The 24,241-nt window shown below is 36.4% G+C and overlaps 1 protein-coding gene across 17 annotated transcripts in view; it reads right to left on the reverse strand.

Moving 5' to 3' along the window:
- The window catches only part of CDC42BPA (CDC42 binding protein kinase alpha), a 333,148-nt gene that overhangs the window by 279,052 nt on the left and 29,855 nt on the right, over nucleotides 1-24,241 (reverse strand). The gene's annotated exons all lie outside the window — the stretch shown is intronic.

A 24,241-nucleotide genomic window follows, 5' to 3' on the forward strand; every position in this document is an offset into this window, starting at 1 on the left:
TGAAATGTGATGCAAATTAGATATATACACAATGGTTCCTAAACAACAGAAATTCAAATTATGATTAAGCATGAAGTCAAACTATTTCATAATCCCATCAAACTATATTAAGAAGAAATAGATTTAATTTCCACAAGAAAATAATTTCCTTTATTTCTTGCATGTGAATTACGTTTTTGGTGAGAAACATATTTTTAAACACCTAATAACATATGAAATAAGGCAAAGTAACAGGAATGTACAAAGGAGGCCAATTCCTTTTCGTGTTGAACACTGTGTATATTCTAACACTCAATGCTAGACATATATTTTAACACAAATGTCCGAGAAGTAAAAGCAAATTTTATGGAAGAGGGAGTTTCAGCAATTCCCACCAAGTAAATTCAGATTTCTTTCACACTCATTCATTTATTTACCCTTTTAACACCCCTTTAGCAAGAGTCTACACTATATAAAGCACGGTGGCAATCACTGGAGTCCGAACAATTATGAGTAAAATACAATACCTTCCTTCAAAAAGTGCTCAGTCTTCAGGGCAGACAGACATAAACACACAAACAAAATGTAACAATGGGATGAAATTCTAATAGAGGTAAATATAAAGTGCTTCAAGATAGGTGAGAATGGAACACTAATACTTCACAAAATAACACAGGAACTGGACCTTGAGGACTAAGTAGAATTTTGCTACTTTGCCTGGGTTTGCAGTGTAGACATTCCAGGCACAGGGAGCAATATAAGCAAATGAAGAGAGGCAAGAAAATAACGGTTGAGGTGTTAACAGTCAATATTCCACTGTTGTTATACAATTTTGAGAAGAAATACAAAGAAATTGGACCTAGAAAGTGAAAAATGTAAATGGCCTTGAATACCATACAAGGTATTAATGATAGGGGATAAACTGACATTTTTTTAAATCATAAAATCAATGTATGTTCTGCTGCCTCTAAGAGAAATGTAGAATTATCTTCCTTTCCTCCCTTCATGTCCCTTTTCATTCTCATGCAAAAAGGAGTAATATGACTAAAGGGTCATTATATATAGATACTGCTCTCTTCCCCTTCCTTCCATGGAGCAAGAGTAATATTTATTTGAGCATTAGGAGAATGAAATAGGCAAGCCAATCCTTACAACTTGATTTGTTCTGAAGGTATTTAGCCCAACTAGCTAATTTAGAAAAGAAGGGTATTCCAAATTGCATATCTCAGTCTAGTAGAGATTTCTGTGATGGTGTTTTAGATAATAAGGAAAGGATACAAAGATTGGCTATTTGGAATTCACAAAAGGAGAATATGATCAAAGGAATATCATATTTGAATGAAGGTATGGAGGATCTCATCCTGGGAGAAAGACAACACAGAAAACAATGGCACCAAATGAAGTGAACACTTTGATAAGATGACTAAGGCACATTGGTTTTTGAACAACCCAGACTGGAAAGCTTGTTGAGACTATGGCCACTGTGTACCAGTCAGGGTTCCAAAAGGAAATACATCATCATAATTGGAGGAAAGTTTATAGACAAACTATTTGCAAAGATGTACGTGGGATATAAGGGTACCACCAGGAAGAGTAAGTAATCTATCTAGCAGAATGAGTACTGCTATCTATCTAGCAGTAATCTGAGACTAGTGTCCCTCCCTTTCCCAGCTTCTGTATCAGCATTTCAGAAATACATGGTTAAGACGGGTTGGTATAGAATATATAAATTAAAAATAAAGATGTGGAGCCAGCCAGTATGAGTCCACTGCTGGTCTAGTTGCCAGCTATAGCTAAAAAACACCACACAGCAGCCTACAACATAACATTTAGCAGTTCTTTAAATACATCTTCTATTTCACTTTATATTCCTCCTACCTCAAGACTTTCAAATAACCTGAACCCAAATAAAGTATATGCTCTATATCTTTGTCTCATTACCGACCCTAAATCCAACAACAGCATTTCATCACAGACAACTACAGTTATCTGTAATCTAGAATAATTCCGTGTATACCTTCTTTTGAGTAACATCCTACTTATCTAAAAGGTCAAAAATGTAGCTTTTTCAAACCTCAGAAACACTACTGCAAAACAGGAAAAGAAACTTTTTTAATTTAAATTCAATTAGCCAACATATTGTACATCATTAGTTTTTGATGTAGTGTTCAATGACTCAAAGAGACTTTTTTAAAACTAGAGTAAATGAAATACAATTCAGGGAAGCAAACGCTTGTTAAAATGATCTTTCAGAAAAGGTACAAAGGATGATAGTATGCAAAAAACATCATTTTTCCACACAGTAGCATATACCCTGAAAGCACCACAAATGAGTACTATAAAATCATATGTAATTAGGGCTAAAGATTTTGTGAGTTTTCCAAGTTTCATAAAACTTCACCATTAACAGAAATTTAAAAAGTAATCCTATCTATTCTTTACTTCCTGGAACCTGCTGATAAAAATCCCATTTCTTTGACATTGCAAAACTATTCTATTTTAGGCATTCAAAAATGAGTTAAATCACAAATTTCTTCAGGAGGCTCATAGTTTTACTAATCATGTACTGAATTCACTCAAAAAGTATCTTCTAATACCTGCTGTATGCCAGCCATTTTATAAGATGTTAGAGATACAAAAGATAAACAGTCCCTGTACTCAAGTAAACAAATTATGCAATAAGTGTTCCTCTTCCATTTAAAATGTTCAGTGTGAATACAAATGGCTAATAAACAGAAAATGGCACTCAAAGAAATCAGAGAAATGCAAATAAACATACTAGAAATATTCTATTACTTACTAATCAAATAGGCCAAAAAAAAAAAAAAAGTGAAACCACCAGTGTTTGTAGGTGTGTGAAGTATAAATAACAGATATTCTCATACACAGCTGATATTACTGTTAATTACAAACTCTGTGAAGAGAATTTGGTTTTCTATTTCATTCTTTTAATTTGGTATATTAAAAAGATTTTAAAAGTTGAATCATCTTTATATACCTTAGTATAAACCATACTTGGTTGTAATGTTTTTAATACACAGATGACATTGCTTTGCTCTGATTTTATTTTAAAATTTAACATCTTGACTTCATAAACAACACTGTCTACAATTATCTTTTTTCTATACTGTCTTCATCTGGTTTGGGACCAATGATAAATCAACCTCATTAAGTATGTTTAGTAGCTTTCTCTCTTTTCTCATTCTCTAAACAAAATCCAGGTTGTTTAAAGATCTCAAGGTGATAAACAAAACTACAAAACTTTTAGAAGATGAAAGCAGGGACTCTGACTATAAGGTCCGATAAAACATGCTAATGAAGATATCTTTTCAGTGGGCTTTTAATAATTGACTTCTTTCATATAACTGTCATTTTCATATTTTATATTTCTTTCTGTGATAACTTTGTTAATTCTATTTTTTTTACAAATTTATATGCTGCATTAAAGTGAAATATTCTTTTGTTTTAAAACTCTACAATATAGATAGGTTTGATCCCTTTTAGATGCTAATACTGTATATCTGGGTCTTTTTTCATTGTTTTTCCTTACCAATATGGCTGGAAGTTTGCATATTTTACAATCAGTCTTCTAAATACATAGTATTTAGATTTGCTTGTCCTCCATAAAATTCTGTGAGATTTTCTTGTTTTAGTAGGTTGTTCCCCAAATTCATGTAAAATTTCAGAAAAAGTAGAGGCTAATATTAACCCTTCCCCTCCCACCAAATAACTAAGTTAGACATATTAATAATAGGCAAAAGAGATATTAGGGAGAAAGGCATTAGTAGAATAAAGATTAAAAGGAATCATACATAGAGCTTAAAAAAAAAAAAGTCAAACTAACCAGGATGTAACAATGATTCTAAACTTGTATACACCCAATAACATAACCTCAAAATATGTAAAGCCAAACTGACAGACATAAAAGAAACAAACTTACCTTCACAGATTCTACTATTAACTCTCTCAGTAATTGATAGCTCAAGCAGGAAAAAAAAAAAAAAAAAGCACCATGCATGTAATGCTCCACTTATGAGTTGGAGAATATCATTATAAAACACACACAGAACTTCTACAAATTTTGACAACATGCCAAGACATAAAACTACCTCCAACAAATTTCAAAGTACTGGGAACATAAAAACCAAATTATATGAGTAGAGTGCAATTAGAAATCAATAACAGAAAAGTTACCAAGAAAAACCATAAGCTCTGATATCCAAAATTATTTTAAAGAAGAAATTAATAAATAGAAAATATTCAGAACTAATAGTAACAAAATACTATACATCAAAAGTTCTAGAATACAGCCTAAACCAGTATATACTGAGGCGGGGAAAAAAAAGCTCTCAATATTTACATTGGTAAAGGACATCTTAAAAATTAAGGTGTTAAACAGACAATGAAGTATTAGACCAAAGAATAAACTCAAAGTAGAAGAAAACAAAAAGAAAGCAAAATAAATAAAATTAATTAATTTGAAAATAAGCATATAAGAGAAAGGCTCAACAAGGCCAAAGGATGGTTCGTTGAAAAAACTAATAAAAAACAATAGAGTGCCTGGGTGGCTCAGTCGGTTAAACATCTGTTCAGGTCATGATCCTGGGGTCCTGGGATCAAGTCCCGCATCAGGCTCCTTGCTCGGCAGGGAGGGTGCTTCTCCCTCTCTCTCTGCTTCTCCCCTGGCCTGTGCTCTCTCTTGCCCATGCTCTCTCTCTCAAATAGTTAAAAAAAAAAAAAAAAAGAAAGAAAGAAAGAAAAGAAAAGAAAAATCTATAGCGGGAATGAGAAATTGGACAAAACTTCAGATGCTGCTGAGATTGAATGGATTTAGGTAAGAGAATATCATTAAAAGCTTATGCCAATAGGGACACCTGGGTGGCTCAGTCGTTAAGCATCTGCCTTCGGCTCAGGTCATGATCCCAGGGTCCTGGGATCGAGCCCCGCATCGGGCTCCCTGCTCAGCAGGAAGCCTGCCTCTCCCTCTCCCACTCCCCCTGCTTGTATTCCCACTCTCACTGTCGCTCTCTGTCAAATAAAATCTTTTAAAAATAAATAAATAAAGGTCTAAAATCTTTAAAATAAAAAAAGCTTATGCCAATAAATTTGAAAATGTAGAAGTAAGCAAATTCCTAGAATAACTGGTTTTTTAAAAATTAAAAATATGAACTGATAAATAAACTGAATCACTAGTATAAAAATCTTCTACAAAAAAAAAAGACCAATCCTGAACAGCTTTACCTGCAAGTTCAACTAAACACATTAAGAGGTAATCCCCATATTAAACAAAATTTTCCAAAGAATAAACCAAGAGGGAAAGCTGTCTAACTCATTTCATCCTAACCTCATACCAAAAATACAGATGTTGTTCATGAATACAGATACAAAAAGTCTCACCAAATTGTCAAACTAATCAAGCAATTTATAAATAAAATAACATGACCAAGTTGAGTTTATCCCAAGAATGCAAGGTTGTTTTAATATTAGAAAACTGATTAACATGATTCATCACAGAAACAGATTAAAAATATCAATATTTCAATAAATATATCTATATATAAACACTGTTCAATAAAATTATACAACCATTCATGCTATTTTTAAAAACTACACTTTTAACAAATGAGAAACAAAAGGAAACTTCCATGGCCTGATAACTGATAGCTACAACAGCAGCAGCAGAAGAGCAAACATAACACTTAAAAGAAAAATGTTAAAAACATTGTCCTTAAAAATCAAGAGGCAAATAAGAATGTCTTCTATCAAAATAATCGTTATTATCACTTCTACTTAACATTTTAATAATGATACAAGTCAGTCAGTAGGAAAAGAAGTAACATACATAAGGACTGAAAAAGAAGAAAGAAAACTGTTACTATGCACAGATAGATTTAATTATCGACATAGAAAATCCCACAAGCAATTAAAAAAACGGGGAGGGGGGCGCTCCTGGGTGGCTCAGTCGTTAAGTGTCTGCCTTCGGCTCAGGTCATGATCCCAGGGTCCTGGGATTGAGCCCAGCATCGGGCTCCCTGCTCAGTGGGAAGCCCGTTTCTCCCTCTCCCACTCCCCCGCCCCCACTTGTGTTCCCTCTCTCGCTGTGCCTCTCTCCATCAAATAAATAAAAAATCTTTAAAAAAAAAAAGAAAAGAAAAGAAAATCCCACAAGCAAATCAAACCTACAATGAGATATCACTTCACACCTGTCAGAATGGCTACTATCAAAAAGTCAAGTAACAAGTATTGGCAAAGATGTGGAGAAAAGGAACCCTTGTGCACTGTTGGTGGGAGTACAAATCAGCGCAACAACTGTGGAAAATATGTAGGTTCCTCAAACAATTAAAAATAGAAATACCATATGATCTAGTAATTCCATTACTATTTATCCACAGAACATAAAAATACTAATTCAAAAAGATATATGCATCCCTATGTTTATTGCAGCATTATTTACAATAGCTAAGACATTAAAGCAACCCAAGTGTCCACTGATAGATGAATGAATGAAGATGTGATGTGCGTGTGCATAAACATGTGTGTTGGAATATTACACACACATAAAAAGGATGAAATCTTGACATTTGTAACAACATGAATGAACCTAGAGGGTACTATGCTAGGCGAAATAAGTCAGTCAGACATGAACAGACATTTTTCCAAAGAAGACATCCAAATGGCCAACAGACACATGAAAAAGTGCTCAACATCGCTTGGCATCAGGGAAATCCAAATCAAAACCTCAATGAGATACCACCTCACACCAGTCAGAATGGCTAAAATTAACCAGTCAGGAAATGACAGATGTTGGCGGGGATGTGGAAAAAGGGGAACCCTCTTACACTGTTGGTGGGAATGCGAGCTGGTACAGCCACTCTGTAAAACAGTATGGAGGTTCCTCAAAAAGTTGAAAATAGAGCTACCATATGATCCAGCAATTGCACTACTGGGTATCTACCCCAAAGATACAAATGTAGGGATCCGAAGGGGTACGTGCACCCCGATGTTTATAGCAGCAATGTCCACAATAGCCAAACTGTGGAAAGAGCCAAGATGTCCATCGACAGATGAATGGATAAAGAAGATGTGGTATATATATATACAATGGAATATTATGCAGCCATCAAAAGGAATGAAATCTTGCCATTTCCAACTACGCGGATGGAACTGGAGGGTATTATGCTGAGCGAAATAAGTCAATCAGAGAAAGACATGTATCATATGACCTCACTGATATGAGGAATTCTTAATCTCAGGAAACAAACTGAGGGTTGCTGGTGTGGTGAGGGGTGGGAGGGATGGGATGGCTGGGTGATAGACATTGGGGAGGGTATGTGCTATGGTGAGCGCTGTGAATTGTGTAAGACTGTTGAATCACAGACCTGTACCTCTGAAACAAATAATACTTTATATGTTAAAATAAAAAAAAAAAGAAGAAGAAGAAGATAGTAGGAAGGGAAAAATGAAGGGGGGGAAATCGGAGAGGGAGACGAACCATGGACTCTGAGAAACTCTGAGACTATGGACTCTGAGAAACAAACTGAGGGTTCTAGGGGGGAGGGGGTGGTGGGATGGGTTAGCCTGGTGATGGGTATTAAAGAGGGCACGTATTGAATGGAGCAGTGGGTGTTATACACAAACAATGAATCATGGAACACTACATCAAAAACTAATGATGTAATGTATGGTGATTAACATAACATAATAAAAAATAAAGTGAGCTCGCAATCTAAAACTTTAAACCCAGTGAGGAAATAGTCCACCATTGTAATGAAAAGTTGGCAATCAAAACAAACAGATTAGTACCCAGGAACTCATGAGATTAATACAATCTGAAAACACCATAAAGTAAGTGGGTAACAATGATTAAAGAGATAGAATATAAATGATAAAGAAAACAAATTATGAAAATTAACCAAATAAAACTTCAAGAAATGAAAATTATAGTCACTGAAATTTAATGTTATGTTGTCATAACATGTGCTATCAGATCATTTAAGTCACCAACTTACTTCTCTATACCTGTTTTTAAGTATCCAAACCTTATTTAAAAAGAAAAAGAGGGGCGCCTGAGTGGCTCAGTCGTTAAGTGTCTGCCTTCGGCTCAGGTCACGATCCCAGGGTCCTGGGATCAAGCCCTGCATCGGGCTCCCAGCTCGGCGGGAAGCCTGCTTCTCCCTCTCCCACTCCCCCTGCTTGTGTTCCCTCTCTTGCTGTCTCTCTCTCTGTCTCTGTCAAATAAAGAAATAAAATCTTAAAAAAAAAGAAAGAAAGAAAGAAAAAAGGAAAGAAAAGAAAAAGAAACACTCTAAACCAATAACTCCAAAACAGGAGGAGGTTAACAGGGAGGGGGGAGGATGTGCTGTTACGGGTGAATCCTGGACCTCCTCAAGAATATAGCATAAGACTATGAACTCCTCCCCAGAAAAAGCACATATACTTCAAATTTTAAATACCACACAAAAGATTACTAGATATCTCATAAACTTAGATTAAGAAATCATTTTCTAAAGGGTATTTCATATATAGACATATTTCAGTATTTACTATTAAGTATAAATTTAAACCAAATTATATGTCAGCAAAGAAAATATCACCTCGTTAAAAAAAAAAAAAAAAAGCCTTTTAAGCCACAGGACATCCTGAGAACATCCTCGAACCTGTACCCAGCATCAAGAAATTCTACTTCCTATGACACACAGCAAAAACAAGAACTCAGAATATGGTGTTCAAATGACAGGGTAAAATTTAAATATGCTGCACAGATTTAAAAACATCTCACCTAAAGATTACTCTAAAACTTTCCCATTCCTACAATAAATGTGACTTTCATAACAACAAGTGACTGCAAGTTAACAAACCAGCTACTTTATTCTACAGATTTTTAGCAAATTTCATTAAATCACTTTCTTACATAGAAAGGCTAAAGGAAGAATTTCATTTACATGAAAACAGAACGGTTAATTGTTAATGGTTAAAAGTGTAGGCTTTTGGGGGGGGGGGGGCGCCTGGGCAGCTCAGTGGGTTAAGCGACCAGACTCTCGGTTTCAGGTCAAGTCATGATCTCAGGGTCGTTAGATCGAGCCCCATGTCGGGCTCCGTGCTCAGCAGGAAATCTACTTCAAGATTCTCTCTCTCTCCCTCCCCCAACTTGCTCACTCTCTCTAAAATAAATAAATAAATCTTGGGACACCTGGGTGGCTCAGTCGTTAAGCGTCTGCCTTCGGCTCAGGTCATGATCCCAGGGTCCTGGGATCGAGTCCCACATCGGGCTCCTTGCTCAGTGAGGAGCCTGCTTCTCCCTCTCCCTCTGCTGCTCCCCCTGCTTGTGCTCTCTCTCTCTCTGACAAATAAATAAATAAAAATCTTTAAAAAAAAAAATAATAAAAAAAATTTAAAAAATAAAAATAAATAAAATAAATAAATAAATAAATAAATCTTAAAAAAAACATAGGCTCGGGGCGCCTGGGTGGCTCGGTCGTTAAGCGTCTGCCTTCGGCTCAGGTCATGATCTCAGGGTCCTGGGATCGAGCCCCGCATCGGGCTCCCTGCTCAGCGGGAAGCCTGCTTCTCCCTCTCCCACTCCCCCTGCGTGTGTTCCTCTCTCGCTGTGTCTCTCTCTGTCAAATAAATGAATAAAATCTTAAAAAAAAAAAAACATAGGCTCTGGCATCGAAGCTCTGAAGAGTTAGTCTGACTGACCCTCACCACCTGTGAGACTGTGAAAGGGGGGAGTTTACGCATCTGTACAGGCACCTGTACCTCATAATCCTCAGTCACGGGGACGTAATAAACAACTAATGCTAAGTACAGAGGGTCCCCAACTTAAGACGGTTTAAATTAACAATTTTCGGCTTTACAATGGTGTGAAAGCAACATACGATCAGTAGAAACCATACTTGGAATTTTGAATTTGGATCTTTTCCCAGGCTAGTGATAAGATCATGTCCCGAGATGCTGGGCAGCGGCCACAGCTCCCAGTTGGCCCCGCAATCACGACTGCAAACAACAGGTACACTTAGGGCCATTCCATTGATCACTTTCAGTACAGTATTGGATAAGTTATGTCAGATATTCAGCACTTTTACAGGCTCAGCGTTAAATGATTTTGCCCAGGCTCGTGTGAGTGTTCTGAGCAAGTTTAAGGTGGGCCAGGCTAAGCTAGGACGTTCGGTAGATTAGACGTAGTAAATGCATTTTCAACTTAGGATATTTTCAAATTACGATGGGTTTAGTGGGAAGAAACTCCATCATAAGTCGAGGAAGATCTATAATAAGTAAAGTACCTGGAACATGGAAGGATTCAAAAGTTATTAGCTGGTATTATTAAAAGAATTCTTAGTGCCACTTATTACCTATTGGATCATAAATGTACTCCTCTCTGGACCCCAGATTCTCCTTTTCTCTGAAACTAGAAATACTAATGCAGAGTTGCAAGAATAAAACATTTTTAAGCTGAGCTACTTTCTTTCAAGGATCTCAAAACATGTATTTTAAAAATCTGATGATCTGAAGAAGGTCCTTTAAGTTCTAAGGTGTATGATGAGCATTCAGGGGACAAGAAAATGCCTATGTAATATCCCAACAAGAGCATAACTGAAAAGGAAAATGACAAGGAAAAAAAAGTCTCAGGAATTCAAGGGAATAGATCTGTTTCATTCACTACTTTAAAACCTGTTATTCTGGGGACGCCTGGGTGGCTCAGTCGGTTAAGCGTCTGCCTTCGGCTCAGGTCATGATCCCAGGGTCCTGGGATCGAGTCCCGCATCGGGCTCCCTGCTCAGCGGGGAGTCTGCTTCTCCCTCTGCCTGCTGCCCCCCCTGCTTGTGCTCTCTCTCTGACAAATAAATAAATAGAATCTTAAAAAAAAAAAAAAACTGTTATTCTGTAAATCACTGTAAAATAAATGAATATTGTGGCATCGTGGCAAACAGTCTAGTTACCTCCTAACAACTCTTCTTCCCTTCCTCCTCACTAACGGACCCCAGATTTGGGGAGGGGGGTAGCCATATGCTCTGCCCCAGATGCTGAATTATAATTGATACATGCCAACCATGGCCACCCCTTCCCCCTTTTCCCATTGTTTGGTCTGGCCTTTGTGTGCAACCTGCTTGTGACCAATGAGGTAAAGGGCCTGAGGGCTTCTGAGAAATTTTTTCTCTCTGATGAGTAAGAAGAATAAGGAGAAAACCCTTTCCCAAAGACTCCCTTCCTTTCTCCTTAGGATGTTACAGTGATGGTGTGCTTTTCCAGGAGCTGTCCTGTACCCATTAGCAGAAAGCCCCGCTAATCCAACTCTGAAACTGTTGAGCCAGAGAACCAACTCTGTGATTGCCTGCCTCAAGACTTCTGATTTAACAGTAAATGTCCTTGTGCTTTCAGCCACTGTTACTTGGAGTCTCTGTAACTTACAGCTAATAAGCACACCTTGAGTGTTACAAATATTAAGCACAAATTCAAAATATAATTCTATCCTGTAACAGATAACATTCTGCAGAAATTGTGTCAAGTTCCACCCTAGTCAATAACATTACCTCTGCATTTATTAACTGAAACTATACATGTCTGTACCACTTTTCTAGCTTCTCCCAAATTAGGTCATCAGAATAGTATTCATCATGTTAAGATTCATTCCATTTAACAAGCTCAGCATTTTATATTCCTCCTCCTCCTCTCCTCTATGGAAACTTTAAATTAGAAGAAAAAAAGAAAGCAAGCAAGCATAGGCATAATCCTGACTCTATCCCTAGTCTTAAGAGATCTTAGACACCAGACTACAACATGGGAAACAATTTTTGAAAACCAGCACAAAATAATAATTTTTAAAATCACAAAAGAATAATGATAATTCCTTACTAAAAGCTTACTATGTAACAAGTTCTGTTTAAATGCTTTGCATACACCAACTTGCCTCACAACAACTCCTGAGGATAGGTGCCATCATTAGCTTCACTTTAGAAACAAGAAAACAGAAGCAAGAGAATTTAAATTATTTCACTTAGTTTTTTCTTACTACTTTTTGACTAATTTTTGATAACTTTGCTGGCTTTTAGTCAAATAAACGAAGGAACTGGGATTTGAACCCAGACTCTCTAGCAGACTGTCTTTAGTGGATCAGAAAGGGCAGAAAAATATTGACTTGGAGTTGTTGAAGAAGGCATAAAAAGAGAAGTAAAACTTAAAATCGCTATTGCAAATTTAGGAAAGAAAAGTTAGTCAAGCTAATGTATCAGATAAAGTTTGCTCTAAGAAAATTAGTACACTTTGTTTACATAGCTCTTTCAGCCAAGAATTCACATTTAGTGTTGAATGACATAACTAATCCATGAATGATATCCCTACTGATCTCCAATTCATTTCCAATCAGTTACTCAGAGAGATAAACAGAATATATAATTCTACAAAATGAAGTTAATTTGGGAACCCAGTGGTCTCTTAAAATGTAAATATTTATCAAAGGCCTGTGGAAAAAAAGGAATATTACAATGGTATTTTAATGTTTTAGGAATATTTCCTGGCCCTTAATCATTTTAGAAACATACAACCTGGTCTGTATCATCTATCATGTATGCAATTCACACAGATGCAATCAGCTAAGGGGTGATAGAGATCTGTTAATGAATATCTACACACCTAGCTAATAGGCAGTCTGAAGCAAAAGATACAGTACAAAGAATTCTGGACCATTTGTACAAATCGCATTCACTGGGCATTTACAATGAGCCAGGCACCGAGTACTTAATCAAATGCTTTAAAACTGGAAAATTATAGTTAAAATGTATCTAATCTCTTTGAAAAGTTTTACTTTTGTAAAGTATGCATTAAAAAGAAATCCCCAGGGGCACCTGGGTGGCTCAGTCATTGGGCATCTGCCTTTGGCTCAAGTCATGATCCTGGGGTCCTGGGATCAAGCCCCACATCGGGCTCCCTGCTCCACGGGAAGCCTACTTGTCCTTCTCCCACTCCCCCTGCTGTGTTCCCTCCCTCGCTGTCTCTTTCTCTGTCAAATAAATAAATAAAATATTTAAAAAAACAAACAAACAAGAAACCCCCAGGGCTCCTGGGTGGCTCAGTCGGTCAGTTAATTGTTAAGGTCATGATCCCAGGGTCCTGGGATGGAGCCCCGCATCGCATCAGGCTCTCTGCTCAGCGGGAAGCCTGCTTCTCCCTCTCCCTCTGCCTGCTCCGCCTACTTGTGCTCACGCAGGCACACGCTCTGTCAAATAAATAAAATCTTTTAAAAAATAAGAAAAAGAAATCCCAATATGATATTTGATTGAGGTTCCTAAGCTGTTTCTAAACAGCTAGGAGCTGTTTCTAAAGCTTAGCAGCAAGACAAATGCAAAGTAACCAAGAAAATATTTTACATCACAAACAGTAGATAGGTATGGGTTTATTCCTATCAGATATCAAAACATTATATAAAGCTATAGTAAATAAAAGAGTATGGTAAAGAGATTAATATAGAGGTTGGCAAATTTTCTGTAGAGGCCACAGTAAATAGTTTAGGCTTTGTCAAAATTCGGCCCTTGTATCGTGAAAGCAAACAATAACGATATATAAACAAATGGGCAGGTCTATGTTCCAATAAGTCTTTATTTACAAAAACAGGCCATGAGCCAGATTTGTCCAATGTGTCGTATATTGCTGAACCCTTGACCAACAAAACAAAAATAAGCTCAGAAATACGTCCACAATTATCTGAAAATTTAGTGTAAATTCAAGAGGAATTTCAAATCGGGGGGAAAGACAGACTATGGGGGGGGGAATCAACCTACACTTCATACAACTCAAAAAATAATATCATTGAAGGAATAAATGTTTGTAAAAACTGAAGTACTGCTAGGAAAAAGTACTGGAGCATATTCCTGTAATCTTGAAGTGCAGGATACTTTCTTAGCCAAAACAGAGCCATATGGCCAGAAGCCATAAAAGAAAAAATGTGCTAAACTTACTCACATAAAAACTTAAGTCTTGGGTGCCTGGGTGGCTCAGTCGTTAAGCGTCTGCCTTCGGTCCTGGGATGGAGTCCCACATCGGGCTCCCTGCTTGGCAGGAAGCCTGCTTCTCCCTCCTCTCCCACTCCCCTTGCTTGCGTTCCTGCTCTATCTCTCTCTGTCAAATAAATAAATAAATCTTTAAAAAAAAAAAAAAAAAACTTAAGTCTTATGTAAGATTAAAGTTAACATGAACAAAGTTAATTTAAAAAAAAATGAAAAAATGAATTTGCATCAAATACTTATTTAACAAGAATTAATATAAAGAACATGTGGTTTTTACACATTAATAAAAGACTAGCATTAGAAAAATGAGCAGGGTATATGAATGGGTAATAAAAAAAATCATATGAAAAATGTCCAACACCTGGAAGTAAATTAGAGATTAATATATTATATAAATAAATAAATATAAGTAATAATTATTGACTGTGGGATAGGAAGAAAAAAAAAGATTTATAATATCCTGTTCCTGGAAAACAGGCATGCTCAAATACCATTATTGGGAGTTTAAAATGGTATAGACTTTTGGGGAAGGAAACATTGCAATAACTTTTAGTATTTTTTTTTTAAAGATTTTATTTATTTGACAGAGAGAGAGAGAGCGAGAGCAGGAACACAAACAGGGGAAGTGGGAGAGGGAGAAGCAGGCTTCCCGCCGAGCAGGGAGGCCGATGCGGGGCTCGATCCCAGGACCCTGGGATCATGACCTGAGCCGAAGGCAGACGCTTAACGACTGAGCCACCCAGGCGCCCAACTTTTAGTATTTTAAATGTGTATTCCATTTGCCCCACTTCTGTGTATCTACTCTTAAGTAATGCACAAAGATAAACAAGTCCTGTAACACTGTATGTTAGAACAAAAATCCAGAAACTAAGACACGTAAGGAAATGGTATCAAATTATACTGTAAATTGTATAATAAAGATTATGCAGTCAATAAAAAAAAATGCAGTAGACCTATGTGAATTAACAGGGAAGCATCTTTAGGGCATATTAAATAAGAAAAGCAGTCAAAGAACAATATGTAGAAAATTACCACAATTACATTAAAAAAAGAAACGGTGTACACATTTGTAAATGGACACATATACTTAAGTAGATGCACAGGAAAAAGGCCTAAAAGGATACAGGTCAAATAATTAATAGAGATAACTTCTGTGAAAGAGAATGGAAATAGGGAATAGGACAGAAGGACTTTCACTTTTATTACTGAAAGCAGAGAACTATTTGATTAAAATTATTGATTAAAAATATGGAATCTGAGGTCAGATGTACCCAGGTTCAAGGCTAGGGTTGGTCACTTTATTAGTTATATGATCTCATACTAGTTATTTATCTTTTCTAAACTTCACTTGCAAAATGGAGGTAATAGAACCTAAGTTAATGAGTTGTTTTTTCACTTTTATTTTGTGGTAAATATATTTAACAAAATATGCCATTTTAACCACTTTTGAGCATACACCAGCAACATTAACTACATTCACAGTGTTGTGCAACCATCACTGCTATCTATTTCCAAAACTTTTTCACGACCCAAACAAAAACTATGGAACTATTAAGCAGTAACTCCCCACTCCTCTTTTTCCCCCAGCCCCTGGAAACCTATAATCTAGTTTCTTTCTCTATGAACTTGCCTGTTCTAGGTGCCTCATACAAGTGGAATACAGTACAATATGTAGCTTACTGCTGGCTTATTTCACTTAGCATAATGTTTTCAAAGATCATCCATGTTATAACATGTATCAGAACTTCATTCCTTTTTATGGCTGAATCATATTCCATTTATATATTACTTACATGTAGTTTATAAATATTCACATACAAAACATTCTTTTTATCCATTCATCAGTTAATGAACGTTTGGGTTGTCTCCACTTTCAGGTTTTGTGAATAACGCTGCTATGAACATTGGTATACAAGTATCTGAGTCCCTCAACAGGTTATTTTATAATTAAGTAAGAAAATTAAGGGCGCCTGGGTGGCTCAGTTGGTTACGCGACTGCCTTTGGCTCAGGTCATGATCCCGGAGTCCCTGGATCAAGTGCCGCATCAGGTTCCCTGCTCGGCAGGGAATCTGCTTCTCCCTCTGACCCTCCCCCCTTTTCATGTGCTCTCTCATTCTCTCTCTTTCTCTCTCAAATAAATAAAATCTTAAAAATAAATAAATAAATAAGAAAATTAAATACTTAGCAGGATAGCTGACATATACAAAAGCTCAATACATTTTAATTATACTTCTGTAGGATTTGAACGCTTTAAATAAACATGTGTTCATACACAACATGTAAATTTTTAAAAATATTTGCTCCTAATTCAGAGCAAGATCTGAGGGTAAAATAATCATATTGCTAAAGAAAAAATGTTTCCAGGAGGAAGACACTGATCAAGAGAGAATACCTGTGAGAAACCTAGGTATAGGCTGGACTGATTTTTTTCCCCCACAGTAGACAGTGTGCTGACAAATGAACAAAATATTAACCTACTTGACATGTCATTCCTATCATGGACTATCAGAACTTAAACCCATTAGAGTAACTATCCTTATTCCAATTCCATTGTTTAAGCAAACTTTTGATAAAATTTTTCCACAGGGGAAAAAAAAAGCACTGGTGGGGCTGACACAGATGACTCGTGTTTGATAGATATAACCTTTACTGTAAATTGCTAAACTAGCATTCTAGTTCATCTACTGTGCCTCTTTATAAATCAGTGAGATCAGTGAATATATTAGTATACCTGATTTGATAAACTCTATAAGGTAGAGACTGTGCTTGCTATAGCAGCACATATAAGGTTGAAACTTAAGAGTCTCATAAATTCAACAACATAACGTTTTCGTTAATCATATACCTCTACAAATACTCATTTAAGTTTAAAAGAAAAGTAAATTATAAATCAGGAAAATATATAGAAATATGATTGTTAAAGGGCTGCCATCCTTAAAATTCAAAGAGCTCTCACAATGCAGTAAGAAAAAGAATAGAGAGAGAGCACTGTAATAGAAAACTCGGCAAATGAGTAGGTAATTTTTAAAAATAAGTATAAATTTATTTAAAATACACATTCAAAAAGCCTTAAATCAAGTATACCAAGTAATTTAGAGCTCTGTCTTCACATTCAGAGACCTGAGTTCCAAACTGGTCTATAACTGAATAGCTGTGTAAACGTTGGCTTAATATCTTGACCTATCTCATTCTCATTTCTTCATAGACACTAAATTATTTATTAACTCAAAGATAGTGGTAAGTATCTTATAGGCAGATGAGAGGAAAACTTCAAAAAGGCAAGACCTGGCTGTAGGAGGACTGATAAAAATAGGGAAGAGTTCAACTTGATATGAAAAGAATGACAAACAGTGGTGACTTCCAAAGGATGTCTTACCCTAAAACATCTGAGTGTGAGACAGACAGGTGGCTCATATACATCTGTCCGTGGTCCTGAACCTCCATTGACTGTTAGGGCATAGTCCATTCTAACTGTGGAACACTGGTGACCCATTCAAAGTTTCCTAGGAATTCTCAACCAGGTAAACACTAATGGAAAAGAAGGGAAAGTACAAGGAAAGAGACATAATCAACCCAAGGATTTTGACACAGCACAGCCATGGAGACAATGACCAGTTAGGGAGGAGGGACTTGCTTTGATAGATTTCAAATATTCACATATACAAAACAGAAGGGGGAGGTGAGGTAGAGGGGAAGGGGGAAAGAAAGGAAGAATAAGAAGAAGAAGGGGGCAGAGGAAGAGACTCTCCCCCTACTCTGAATTTTTGAGAAGTCTTACTGAAAACTTACGGAATTACATACATTTGGGTTTGGTGCAATTCTGTAGTAGGTATCTCCTGAAAATGGTGATAAAAGTCAATAATGTATGGTGCAAGAAAGGGTAAGCAGGTGTGAAGGAGGTAAGAAAGAGGAACGCAGGGACCATAGCTCTACTAAAATTCTCCCTCTCCCCTACACCTTACATGATCCAGAAGGAGACACCTGATCCAAGCTATCCCAATTAGAGTCTGTCTCTCTTTAAAAGAAATAGAGACTAGGAATCACAGGAGAGGATCCTTGAGAGAAGCATAAAAGACTATGATTAACTTTACACCTTGATAACTTACATGTATAAGTTTCAACAGGGTAATCCCTGAAGGAAGAGAAATGGAGTGTAGGTCATCCAAACAAGCAGAGAGGAAAAATAATTCAGGAAAATATACTGAATTAATCCAAAAGATAGTGAGAACATATGGAAAAACAAATATTTTTGAAGTTTTATTTTAAAAAAGGAAAGAAAATATGGTAGAAATAAATCCAAACAAATCTGTATTTACAATAAATGTAAATGGCCTACACACTACAGTTAAAATACAAAAAGATCTCACACTAAGGGGGAAAAATCCAGTTATGGCAAAAACCCTCACTAGAAATAATGACTGTCATTGCATAAAAGGTTCAATTCATCAGGAAAATGTAGTAATTCCACACTTTATGTACTTAGTTAATCTAGCCTCAAAGTATATAATGGGCAAAAACTGATAAAGTTACATGGAAAAACTGGTAAATATGCCATCAAGATAGGTAACTAATATACATTCTCAGTAATTAATAGGTGAAGCAGACAAAAACCTAAACGATCTAAATAACAAGCTGGGTCTAGTGGACACAGATACAACACAAGAGCAGAAGAAACATTATTTTGAAAAACATTGAAATTTTATATATATTGAACAAACACTGGGCCATGATACAAATAAGTTAGAAATTTTTTTAAATAATGACTTTTTTTTTTTTTAAGATTTTATTTATTTATTTGACATAGAGAGACAGCTAGAGAGAGAACACAAGCAGGAGGAGCAGGAGAGGGAAAAGCAGGCTCCTGGCTGAGCAGGGAGCCCGATGTGGGGCTCGATCCCAGGACCCTGGGATCATGACCTGAGCCGAAGGCAGACGCTTAATGACTGAGTCACCCAGGCGCCCCTAAATAATGACTTTTTTAAAAAAAGGATTTGGAAATTAAAACATACCTCTAAACAACTTACAGTATAAAGAAGAAAACAGAAATAGAAAATTAGGAAGCATTTAAAAGGGAACAATAATGAAAAGACAACTACAAAACAGGTAGGATGTAACCATAGTGGTAAGTAGAAATCCAAAGCCTTTACACTCATATTAGAAAAGAAGAATGATAAGAATTATTGAGTTAATCACAAAAAAAAAAAAATCACAGAACTTTAGAAAATGGAAACAAGAATAAAAGTAAATGAAATAATATAGATGAGAGTATTAATAAAATAGAAAATAGATAAAATCAACATTACAATTCTTTCTCAAGATTGACACATCTCTAAAAAGAGATTAAGAAGAGAGAAGACATAAATAAGCAATATTAGAAATGAAAAAATGTATACAATTACTGGTCTTAAGAGATTACACCGAAAATCATTATTTTGAGCAAATTTATCCAAGATATTTTAAAACTAAGATGAAACAGGCAAATTCCTAAGAAAACTCAACTTCTCAAGAATACAAAACTTGAATAATTCTATATTTAATAAAGAAATTGAATCCTACTTAAAAATATTTCAAGAAAACTCCAGATGAAATAGATCATTGAATTCTGCCAAACTTTCAAATGCCTAAAGTAGAAATGACACCAGCATTACATAAGGAAATACTTCTCAACTTGTTTTATGAGGCCAGCATAATCTTGACATTAAAACCTTACACACATTATAGAAAAAGAAAACTATAGGCTAATCTCCCTTGTGTACAAAAAATTATAATCAGAGCACTAGTAAATCAAATCCAGAAATATATGTTATACATCAAAACTAAGTTGGGTTTAATCCAGGAATGCAAGATTGACTCAATATCCAAACATCAATGTTAATCACCACATTAATGAAATAAAACTAAAAAATCATATGATTATCTCTATGAATGCAAAAAAATGAGAAAATTCAATACAATTAAACAACAAAATTATTAAATGTCATACATTTATATTAAAATAACCAAAAAAGCTTTAACCTCTTAGAAAACTAGGAATAAATATACCAGATAAAACTCTTAAATGGGTTTTAAGTCAACTTCTAAAGCCCATATTCCCAGGGACAGGATTCAAAGCTGAGCCACTCAGATTGACTCTAAAACCCAGCCTTTTTCTACGACACTCTCACAGTGGTCATGAAAAATATTTTTGTTCACATACTGTCTCTACAAAGATTTTGAAAAGGTGTACTCCTTTGACAGTTTTAAATCACAGCTCAAATATTAATTATAGATTTAATAGTTGTAAATGATGTAATTTCCAGTGTATTGCATATTGCCTATGTGCTTTAAAGAGTATTCCAACAAAACCTGATATTATGAAAAATTTATGGGAAATGTCCACCATATAATCTACCTGGCAAAGTCAGTCCTCACTGTCAAACCAATCAGCAAAAAATAAGACTCATTCTCTGTTAGAAAAAGTAGGACTCTAATTTTTACTTCAAAGGAATGTGTAATTACATAGCCCAGTATCAACCATATTGTTTCAGAGTTCTGAGAAAGATGATGGACGACAGAACTTTGCCACTAGTTTATAAACTAGTGAAATAAAGCACCCACTTTGATGCTCTTTATAGAAGCTCTTTGTTTTGCCCTCCTCAGGAGCCATGCATTCTCAAACACTCTCTTTTGTTTGGCACCCAGGAGATTTTCACAATCTAAAGCAATGCACCATAGCAAGATTCAAGACAGGTAAGGAGTATGCCTTTAGTTTATAAAGCAGGAGATGGGCAATTGTGAAATAGGAGTGGAAAAAGAAAATCAGCAGACCGCAGTGTTCCCAAACAGACGGATTTTAGAAGAGAATACTTAGAGAAGTTGAGGATTTGGAATGGGGTTCCCATAAAACCATATGCACCCACATCCCCCTTGGGAAGTCTTTATGCACCCTAGGTACAGATTCCTCAGAAGACTACTGCAGTAGATTACCAGAATCCTGAGCTTCAAGATGTCAGTAGACATCTTTAAAAAGTGAAACTGATAATTTTTAACAAAAAATGTTAATCTGGTATGAATTCTTGGGTGTAAGTGAATAACGATACCTTAAAAATGACTCCATCCTGGAGAATTTGTTTTCTAACAGCGATCATCTGCAGTCTATGAGAAGGGACTGTCTTGGCTGGAAACGGAGACCATGTTCTTATCCCTCTCCCTCTTCTCACACTAAGGTGAGCTTGCCAGCCAGGGAGCCCGGCACAGTGTGATTCAGGGTGTCGGAGCTGTCTCTCCAGGCAGAACTGCCTCTGGGGCCCAAGGACAGACTTGCTCCTTGTGGCAAGGCTCCATCAGCAGCTCTGTAGGGTCTGTCCCCCAATCCAGATACAGTGCCCAGTCTGCCGCCTTCCCACTCACCACATTCTCCCAATTCCAGGCCTCCATACCCTCAAATAGTATGGCACATGTGAGTGTGGAGAATTGTTGAGCACAGGAGAATCTAAGCCAAATCAAACTAGGAAAGTCCATCTAGTGTCCTATCAAAACCCCTTTAATGCTGCCATTAAAAAAATTTTTTTTTTTAAATTTTTTAAAAGTCCTTGGAAAAAGTGGTCACTTTTCTATTTGTAGAATTGCAGCAATTATTTTCTTAGATCTCAGGTTGAATTCACAGGTGTTCAGAATGATCTGATAGATGTCACGCTGAATTCAAAGGACCAGATGAAATGAGGGTCCCCTACTCTTCTGCCATCTTCCCTCCTTATTTTTTTTTTAAAAGTCCTTAGACTCTTTTCCCTGACTGGCTGTTCTGGTTTTACCCAGAACCAGGTAAGGGTAGGTAGGCTCAGAGCTCTGGCCCCTCAGCTTCCCTTTTTGTCCCTACTTCCCACCCCAGTCATGCCTAGGAACCTCCACAACTTCTCAGAACATAGCTCTTGAAGATACCACCAGGCTGCTCCCCAAACTGTGGGACAGAGGCAGTCAGCCAGCCAAGGGCCACAAGCCTGGTCCCAGCCTTTGTGATTCTGAATAACAGCTGGATCTTAAGGCCCAGTAGACATGAGCCTCTGAGAAGCAGTCCAGAGCTCCCAGGCTTGCCCACCTCCAGCTGGTGAGTCTCCTGTGGCAAATACTTCATGCCTGCCCTAAGCACCAGGCAGCAATTTGTCTCTCAGCACCTCCACCCACCCCCCAAATTTAGAGCTTTTGCAAATTCTCCAACTCAAACAACTAAGAGTTTGAGAACAAAGCCTGAGGCAGGGAAGAAGAGTGGGACAGAACACTGCCCAGAGCCTCAGGAGACCTGAACTTCTGCTCTGGTCCTGCCACAAACTCAGAAATCACCCTGGGTAAGACATGTCCCTTAATATAAAAAGGAGAGTGAGAAAACCCACCTGGTTCTGGATAAAACCAGAGCAGTCAGTCAGAAAGAGTTCTAATGATTAAAAGGAAAAGAAAAATTAAAAGTGAATGAGTAAATATTGCCTAGGAATGCAATGTTAATACTCTTAGGGTGAGAATTGTGATTTTCTGAAAATTACTATTTTTTATGGCTCCTATGCCACACTTACGAGTTTAAACTAAAATTAAACAGCTGTTTACATAACACCCTAAAATATCTGTATAGAAACCAGCAGAATCACTTCCAGCGTCTACATATCTATTACTACAAATGTGTGATACGAAAATTTTGATGGGAGCTCAGTAGAAAAGGCAACAGAATTTCTCAAACACAAACCTGCAGCAGCCATGGGTTCTCTGTTACTATCTGCAGTTACCAAGTTTTGCTTAATATATTATGGTTATTTTTAAAAACACAAATAATAAATGGTAAAAAAATATTTAAAATAATAATACTGTTTGCTTAGGAGCAGGTAAAATGCAAACAGTAGGAAGGCAGAGCTCTACACCTCACTTTTTACTAATGGTTCTTGCATTTATTCAAGCACAGAGCCAGTGAACTCAGCCAGTCAAAAAAGGACACACAGTATGATTCCACTCCTAGGAGGGATTTGGGAGAGTGAAATCCATAGAAAGTAGAATGGTGGTTGCCAGGTGCCGGGGGAGGGAATAATGGGGAGTTATTTTTATAGGAACAGTTGGAGCTTGGGAAGATGGAAAAAGCTCTGGGAACGGATGGTAGAGATGGCTGCATAACAACATGAATGCACTTGATGACCCTCAACTGGACACTCAAACGTGATTACAAAGGTAAATTCTGTTGTGTATTCTTTTACTGCAACTTTTAAAAATAAATATCTATTTGTAAAGTCACAAGAGAAAAAAACTTTAAATTGAGAAAAATCCTACCCACTGACTTAATCTTTCCGGCAAATTAAAGAAAAATTTCCGTTATTCTATTTTAGTGGCAGAATGGGAGTGTTCTAAGAAGCATGATCCACATACTAATGCAATAGCAATGTCCTGAAAAGATGCATATAAATTGGTCCCATGACTAATTTTTACAAGCAAACAGTTGTAAATCTGTTGATATTAAATGATATAGAAAGTTTTTATATAGGCTTTCTATATACACATAAACAAGAGGAATATAAATGAGCAAAATTTAACACACCATAAAAATGAGGTTTCATGCGTCATTGTGAAAACACTTTACTACAATATCTACTAATAGCTTATACAAATTTACCACTCTTTCTGCATTAAAAAATACTAGAAAATGTATGGAAGAACCAACTAGGAAGACTCTATTTGTAATGAAAATGTGCTACAAGTTTGTGCTATTTACTTTCAAAATGCTTTACTACATTGCTTTATGTACCTAATGAACAACCCATAAACTATTTCTCTCTTCTATAACAGGAAATTAATATAGAGAAATTAATGCCTTTTTTTGCCACATCACCTATGATGGTGTGGTTTGATGGGTATTTAATAATACATCTTAATATTTTGTAACTAAAAATATAAGGATTTTTATTTCCTAAAAAATTATTGATTTACTTTTCTGCATTTTATTCTCCTTGAAATGAAAAACTAAAGTTCAACCAGTTCACAACTTATGAACTTGTCGTAATCCAGAAATTTATTTGCAAATAATTAATTTGAAATTTAGAATATCGCAGAGAAAATGTTACAAGTGCTGGTCAGTTTCCCAGCCAACCATACATAAGTCTGTAAACTTTAAATCTGAAGTCCAGCAGGCAATTATCAATCCTTCTACTCCATCACACCCAGGAGAGTAAATGCCTGAACTTAACAGCACTGAAGATAGTGTACTAATTTCCTCAATCTATGATTCCTACAGAAATACTAAGTCCCAAGGCCT

Source organism: Halichoerus grypus, chromosome 7, assembly GCF_964656455.1.
Source record: "Halichoerus grypus chromosome 7, mHalGry1.hap1.1, whole genome shotgun sequence".
Lineage (NCBI taxonomy): Eukaryota > Metazoa > Chordata > Mammalia > Carnivora > Phocidae > Halichoerus > Halichoerus grypus.